This window comes from Achroia grisella, unplaced genomic scaffold, assembly GCF_030625045.1.
Source record: "Achroia grisella isolate CSIRO2021 unplaced genomic scaffold, CSIRO_AGI_Agris_v1 utg1062, whole genome shotgun sequence".
NCBI lineage: Eukaryota > Metazoa > Arthropoda > Insecta > Lepidoptera > Pyralidae > Achroia > Achroia grisella.
Genome location: NW_026712566.1, coordinates 4,457,672 through 4,466,511, shown reverse-complemented (window position 1 = coordinate 4,466,511; position 8,840 = coordinate 4,457,672). Strand labels below are relative to the sequence as shown.

General features: G+C 37.6%; 1 pseudogene; it reads left to right on the top strand.

Moving 5' to 3' along the window:
- The first annotated feature begins 472 nt into the window (after positions 1–472).
- Positions 473–4,716, top strand: LOC131855706 (uncharacterized; annotated as a pseudogene).
- Positions 4,717–8,840: the final 4,124 nt, after the last annotated feature.

The window sequence follows — 8,840 nt, the reverse complement described above, 5'->3', positions numbered from 1 at the left end:
AGTGCGGCTAAGGCAATCTGTTCACTGGTGATGTAATGGAGTAATTAGTTTTTGGGCACAATGGGACTGGCATGTATGACTGACTGTTTAGAATGTACAAAAATCCGTAATTAAAAAAAAAATCTAATTTTGTATTATAAAATAATTTTGCTCGCAGTGGTATTTGTGCGGTGTGAGTGAAGTGTTATCGTAATTAACTTTTCTGCCGTGAAACAACAAAATTATTTATTTCATAACAATATTGATTGTGTTGAAATTATATTAAGTATAGAAGTAATAGGTTTTATGATGTGTAGCTACCTACCTACCACTACTATTATGACTACCTCCTAATAATGTTAGAGAGCCTGTAACTCAAACACAGTTAGTAATAAACCAGTACTTGTGCATAACAGTTGTTTCTATTACTACCGTGTCACCTTATACATATCAGTGGCGACGAGGACGATCTTACCTGCAATAAAAATTAAAAATGTCTTTTATAGGAAATTTACCTATCTTTGACTATAAAAACTGTGAGTGGTCTATTTTTAAAGGTAGATTGACTCAGTTTTTAAAAGTGAATAATGTAAAGGAGGACAATAAATCTGCAATACTGATTACGCATTTATCATCGTATAGGAACTGAGTTTTGTACAACTGGTGGTGTTACTCGACAGCCATTTTAAACCGAAACAATGTTCATTTGCTGACAGAGCAAAATTTTACGGCGCCACAAGAAATTGCGGCGAGTCGCTGGGGGACTGGGCAGCACGACTAAGAGGATTAGCAAGTTACTGCGACTTCGGTGTTGCCCTGGACACAAACCTTACGGATTCGTCCTAGGCCTGGGGTCTGGCCCCGAGCGTGACAAGTTGTTTGAACAAAATGTTTCCGAGTTGATTAGCTCGTGCTATAGAAATAGCGGAAAAGGCAGAATGTGCTAGAGATGCGAAGTTCCTAGTATCAGACTCGGTGGCTGTAAAAGAAGAAGCCATGTATAAACTATCGCACAGCTCAACAGGTAGAAAAAATGGCGGCGAAAACAGTGGCGGCAGTAAATATGGCGGCGGGATGAATTCACGAATGGCGTGTGCATCACAAGCGGGCCGCGATCAACATAAGTATTTACGCGATTTACATTGTTTAGTGTGTGGTTTAAAAAACCACAGCGAAGATAAGTGCCGTTATAAAAACTACAAGTGCCAAAAGTGCGGTAAAAAAGGGCATTTAAAAAAAATGTGTAATAAAAAAAATAAAAGTGTTTATGTAAACCAAATCGAAAACGAAAATAATGATACGGATAGTGATACCGGATGTGGCGAGTGCCATAACTTTAATTTAAGGTATGTAATTAATAATAAGCCGATCCAGATAGATTTATTATTAAGTAATAAAATGGTGACTATGGAGTTAGACTCGGGGTCGGGGGTATCAGTAATATCAAAAAATATGTACAACGATAAGTTTTTGATGCATAATCTAATTCATAGTAATATTAAAATGTGTTTGTATAATGGACATAAAATTGCGCCATTAGGGCATTTCGTGAGTGAGGCTACATTTAATAATGAAATAAAACCGTTAAAAATATTTGTAGTAGATTCAAACGGCCCACCCCTGCTGGGACGTGATTTTATGTCCTCTTTTGGTCTGATGTTGACTACAAATATTAATAAGTTGAGTCAGGATGATAATGTAAACACATTGCTGGAACGATATCCTAATTTGTGGCGAAATGAAATGGGTAGTTTTAATAAGTTTAGGGTTCAATTACAATTGAAGGAAAACGCCGTGCCAAAATTTTTAAAATTTTAAAGCTCAATACCCTTTGCCCTAAAAGATAAGGTGGAAGCGGAATTAAATAGACTTGTATTATATATTAGTTCCAGTAAATAATTCTAATTATGCAACGCCTATAGTACCGGTGTTGAAGAACGACGGTACAGTGAAAATTGCCGGTGATTACTCTATTACACTCAATAAAGATTTAATAATTGATAAATATCCTTTACCGAGGATTGAGGAGGTGTTTGCAAAACTAGGTGGGGGTGAACAATACTCCAAAATTGACTTAAAAAAATATCATATAATCAATTTATCTTGTCCGACGACTCACAAGTATTAACAACCATAAATACACCGAAAGGGCTATTTAAATATACGCGTCTCGTCTACGGTCTCGCTAACGCACCTGCTGTATTCCAAAAATCAATGGAAATATTGCTGTCAGGCATAGATGGTATCAGTATATGGTTAGATGACATCTGTATAACAGCTCCCACCAGAGAAAAACATTTAGAAAGGTTAGAACAAGTATTGAGAATATTAAACGACGCAGGGTTAAGGTTACAAAAGGACAAATGTGAATTTTAAAAAAAAATATACATATCTAGGTTACGTAATTGATAAAACTGGTTTACGTACAAGTCCTGAAAAAGTAAAAGCTATAATGAACGCCCCAGAACCCACTAATGTCACAGAAGTAAAAGGTTCTTAGGTATAGTTAATTACTATAGAAATTTTATACGGAACGCGTCGAGTATAATGAGCCCACTTCACGAGTTGTTAAGAGATGGCGCTAGGTGGGAGTGGGGCGAGCGGCAGTGGCGCGCCGTGCGCCGCGTACGCGCTGAACTTGCATCGGAACGGGTGCTGGCGCACTTTGATCCCGAGGCGCGGCTTGTACTTTAGACGCCGGGCCCACCGGTCTCGGGGCGGTATTATCGCAACTCGACACTGAGGGTCGGGAGCGCCCTCTGGCTTTCGGTTCCCGTTCACTCTCAAAAAACGAACGGAATTATAGCCAAATACAGAAAGAGGCCACTGCGATTATATTCGGTGTAAAACATTTTCATCAATACTTATATGGTAGAAGTGACCCGTTCATTCTTAAGACGGACCATATATTTAATAGTAAAATAGGTATTCCGACCACGACAGCGTTACGTCTACAAAGATACGCGATTATCCTATCGGCATATAATTACACCGTTCAGTACATTAGCAGTGAAAAAAATGTGGTGGCTGATTATTTTTCCAGGGCGCCGGTTTCAGATGTAGTATGCAAAAGCGACAAAGAATTCGACGCATACAGTGCCATAAATTTTTTAGACGCGACCTCGTCGGCGGTGTCGTATAACGATGTGGAACAGGCAACTAAAAATGATAAAACATTACAAACGGTGATCAAATATATGAACGTCGGTTGGCCGCGAAAAATTAAATGTAAAAGTATTACTCCATATTTTCTATGTAGAACTGATTTACAATTTGAAAATGGTGTGCTATTGCGAGGCCATAAGGTGGTTATTCCCTTATTATTGCGTGAAAGAATGTTGCAGGAGTTACACAGTACACATTTAGGTATAGTGAAAATGAAATGTAATGCGCGCGGTAGAATGTGGTGGCCAGGTATAGACAGTGATATCGAACACTGGAGCGGCGCGTGCGAACAATGCATGAGTGTGCGCCCCTCACCCCCTCGCGCCCCGCCCGCGCCCTGGCCGCGGCCGCCCGCGCCCTGGTGTCGCATTCACATTGACTACCTGTTTATAGGGCAACGGGTATACCTAGTAGTAATCGACGCATTTTCTAAATGGCTTGAGTGTATTCATATGAATGCCGGCGTCAGTACTCAAGCACTCATAATAAAATTAAAACAGATTTTCTCAGTGTTCGGTATACCTAACACATTAGTTTCGGATAATGATGTTAAAATAAACTGTAAAGAATTTAAAGATTTTTGTTCCAGTAATGGTATTGAATATATTACGTCACCAATTTATCACCCATGTAGTAACGGTCAAGTGGAAAACTCTGTTCGAACTTGCAAAAAAATGTTAAAAATTATTTTAAAAGAAAATTTAAACCACTGTTATCTAAAGGAAAAATTATTGGGTTATTTGTTCGAATACAGAAATACTATACATTGCTCTACAGGTCAATCACCCGCAAAATTAATGTTTGGTAGAAATTTAAGATCAAGACTTGATTTAATACTTCCTAAAGTAAGAAAAACATCTTTTAATAATAATGACGTAGTTGAAACAAACTGCAGACATTTTAAAAAGGGTGACAGGGTACTGGTACGTTGGTATAGCGCTAGGAAGGAACATTGGAAAGTAGGCGTAGTCGAAGAAATTATTGGGAATAGGTTATTTAAGATATATATTCACGATATAAATACTAAATGTATTAGACACTTGGACCAAATACTACAGTATAAAGGCAAAATAAATATGGATTGTAAAAAAAAGCCGGAGAATAGTACAGCTCGTTCCGTGTACGGATACGGTGTTTCTTCATTTTCACCACCCCTCACTGTGTCACAAACACAACAGTTGGTTGATCCCAAACCTTCTGTAGTGATGAGGGGGGAAAATATCGAGGTACTGCCCTCAAATGAAGAAAATAGGGTTCTTTGTGATGATAGTGACTGTAGGGTTACGGAACGTGTGGATGAGGATTCGACGCAACAAGAATCCGCGGCTTACCGCATGCCACATCTACTTTTCAACCGGTGTCTATGCAATCATCACCCGGACGCTCCAAAAGGCCCCGAAAGAAAGTAGACTATACTGTATATTTTAAGTAAGTTAGTTAAGTTGGTAAGACTAGTGTAAGAATATTATTGTAATGTAAGATGTACTAAATGAGCCGTACTTAATAAATGTAAATTTTTTCTCGTCAACAGGTTTCAAAATTAGGGTGGAAAGATGATGTGTAGCTACCTACCTACCACTATTATTATGACTACCTCCTAATAATGTTAGAGAGCCTGTAACTCAAACACAGTCAGTAATAAACCAGTACTTGTGCATAACAGTTGTTTCTATTACTACCGTGTCACCTTATACATATCATATATCTGTTATTTTTGTGAACAGGTCTTGTCCTGTAGCTTGTCGGGATTGGTCTGTTCAGGTCATTATGAATAATCAAAGGTATTATTATTATTATTATTATAAGACTTTATTGCACCAACATATAATCAAAGGTATTATTATTATTATAAGACTTTATTGCACAAACATATAAAGGACATGAACAAATTATAAAAAAAAAAACTAATTACAAAAGGCGGTCTTATCGCTAATGCAATCTCTTACAGACAACCTTTGGTATTTACAAAAAAAAAAATAGAGTAGGTGGCGCATTAATGGAAACATAAAAATTGTATACACTTATGTAAACAAAATAAAATATAGTACATACACAAATTTACATATATATACATACATATGAATACACAATAATATAATATAATAATATAGTATACATCAAATAATTATATATAATCAAAAATAACACATATAAACCAGAAAAAAAAAATATCATACTAGTTAAAATGTCACAGGTAACACAGTGCAGAAGAAGGTAGTGTCCTGAACAGACCAGAAAATATTAATTTTTATTTATTTTATTTAAATAACTTTAATGCACGTCATACACAGGTAAAAAGTACATATGGCGGACTTAACACCTAATGGCATTTTCTACCAGTCAACCATGAGTTGTGCAGAGATAAGTTGTTAGCGGTACAAACAATATTATAATATTTTATAGAATATACATGAATAAATATATATATATACACATGTTATAGCTGTTGCTAATAAGGAAATTGCTGATGAGGAGCACGGCCTTGTACTTTGTGCCCGTACTTCGAAATGACAAATCAGCGCCCCACATCTTCTTTTTTTTTTTTATACCACTTAGGTGGCAAACAAGCATACGGTCCATCTGATGGTAAACGGTTACCGTAGCCTCTGGACGCCTGAAACACCAGGGGTGTCACATACGCGTTGCCGACCCTTAAGAAACCTTAATATACCCTTCTTGAAAAACCCCATGCTGTAGTCTTCGTTGAGCCACCGTGCTGAGCAACTGCTAACTCGACATCTTAATTAGTGTTTCCGCGGCTCAGTATTTGTGAATTTAAATTAATTCGGTACCAACTTCGTCCGAAGATAGTTATAGTCATATTTTAATTTGTAATATTTTATTTTTAATTAAATATATTAAAATAATTTCGGTTTTTTTTAACTCCTGCGGCTGCGACGCACATAATTCACATGTATACAAATATACACAAAAATACATATATACATATACAAAAATATACCAAACACACATAAATATAACCAATAATCTGACAATGAAATAGTATAGTAAATTTTGCAATAAGAAATTTAATTAAGTTTCTTGCCAGCTCCTCTCAATTGCATCTATATAGTGATCTGGACGGGGGGGGGGGGGACTGGAGGGGGGGGGGATTGTTAGTAATGTGGACTGATGATCCCAGGTTGACCTCGACGCGGTTCCCCCTGGAAACCATCGTGATAAATACCCGGTGAATTTATCACGATGGGCTGACTGACCTGACCTCATGTTCATCTTATCACCCTCCACTGGTACCCCGCCAGCGTAAACCGTTAGCGCTGGCGGGAGCACAATTCCATTATTATCCACAAAAAAAATACCTACCTATGGTGTTAGACTTTGGATTACGCCAGCAGGAATTTGCGAACCTACCGTCTGTACGTTGAAAATGATAAGGTCTATTTTTGTTTGTCATTGTTTTTGTTTTAATAGGTAAGTGTATATGTTATTTGTAGCGAATGCGTTTTGAAATCTATACCTAAAATGTTATCTAAAACTTTATTTAATTAGTTATATAAGTAATACCAGTGGTACACTTTGTATAACGTTGTTTTTAATGATGATCATCATCATCATCATCGCAGCCCGGAAGACGTCCACTGCTGGACATAGGCCTCCCCCAAAGATCTCCATGACGATCGGTCCTGCGCTGCTCGCATCCAATGCCTTCCAGCGATCTTGACCAGATCGTCGGTCCACCTTGCTGGAGGCCTTCCCACGCTGCGTCTTCCGGTCCGTGGTCGCCACTCGAGGACTTTACTGCCCCAACGGCCATCTGTCCTGCGAGCTATGTGTCCTGCCCATTGCCACTTCAGAGTCGCAATTCTGCGGGCTATGTCCGTCACTCTGGTTCTTCTGCGGATCTTCTCATTTCTGATCCGATCACGCAGAATAACTCCGAGCATAGCCCTCTCCATTGCCCTCTGAGTGACTCTGAGCTTGTTCATGAGGCCCATAGTTAGCGACCACGTCTCTGTTCCGTAAGTCATCACTGGCAACACACATTGGTCGTAAACCTTCGTCTTGAGACACTGCGGAAATTTGGACGAAAAGATATATCGGAGCTTCCCGAACGCTGCCCATCAGCGTTGGATTCGACGATTGACCTCTTTCTCGAAATTGGATCTACCTAGCTGGATAGTTTTAATGATGATAATAATAATAATATCCTTGTGGGGCAATGGGATTGTTTTTTTAGGCATGATAATGGTGCACCCGCCTGCGCTAACGGTTTACACTGGCGGGGCACCAGTGGAGGATGATAAAATGAACATGAGGTCAGGTCAGGTAGCCCGTCGTAATAAGTTCACCAGGGATTTAACACGATGGTTTGCAGGAGGAACCGCGTGGAGGTCAACCTGACATGGTTCATTGCTAGCAATGGGGTCAACAGTCCACATTATTAACACTCCCCTCCCCTCCTAGGAATGTGAGTAGTAACTAGCCATCGAAAGTAATAATTGGAATATGAGAACTAGCCAAGTTAGCCCTTAGGCTACAGTATATTATCCTAAGTTATAAGAAGAAATTACATTTTATATTGTTATAAATACATTTCAGGACAGACCATTGAACTTGGCACCCATTTAGATCTCATCTCTTTTGTCGTCGAAGACAACAATCAAGGCATATATCATAATATTGAACTCGGCTATCATTTCACATTTATGTTTTTGATGGGATTACTTATTTCAGGCTATTAGGCCCATATTATAAATACCTTATACACTAACATACATAGGAAATAATATTTTAAAACTAATATATTTATCTTGTCTGTGTGGTCACGGAACTGACCACGGCAATCTGCCATCTGCTATATGTGCATTTATGTACGATTTTAAGAAAAAATTAAGAGACTATATGTTGTAGAAATATGCAGTAAAACAAATAGTTTTACTGACTGGAAAAATGTATTTAATGGTAAAATGGTAGAGAGTGAAGTGACATATTATATAATTTTGTTTTTATAATTTTGATTAAAGAATACAAAAAAAGAACTTTAAATATATTAATATCAAAATAGTCTCTCAACACTATAATATTAATAAGGTAATACTTAACTTTTATGTATAAATATTGCGCACGTGCACATTTTATCAGAATATAAAATTATAAAGAATTACTACTGATAACTTGTATAATTAATTACATTATTAATCTTAAGTATATTAATCTATATAATTATAATCTAAATAAAATATTTCCATGATTACACGCTTGTACCCAAATGAGTACAATAAATTATCACCATTTATTGTAATGCCTTCACCGTAAATAAATAAATAATAATAATATTAATAAATTTCTCGAAATAGATGAAAAGGATATAACACTAGTCACACCAAGCACACAATAAGTACACACACACTCACAAATACACACACGTGCTCACACACATACACACACACACTGCACTAACTTGGTTTCGGCCCGTAAGTGTGGAGAAAACCAGCAAAAGCTGAGAAAAAAAATAATCACGCACACACACTGCACTTACTTGGTTTCGGCCCGTAAGTGTGGAGAAAACCAGCAAATGCTGAGAAAAAAAAATAATCACACACACACACTGCACTTACTTGGTTTCGGCCCGTAAGTGTGGAGAAAACCAGCAAAAGCTGAGAAAAAAAAATAATCACACACACACACTGCACTTACTTGGTTTCGGCCCGTAAGTGTGGAGAAAACCAGCAAAA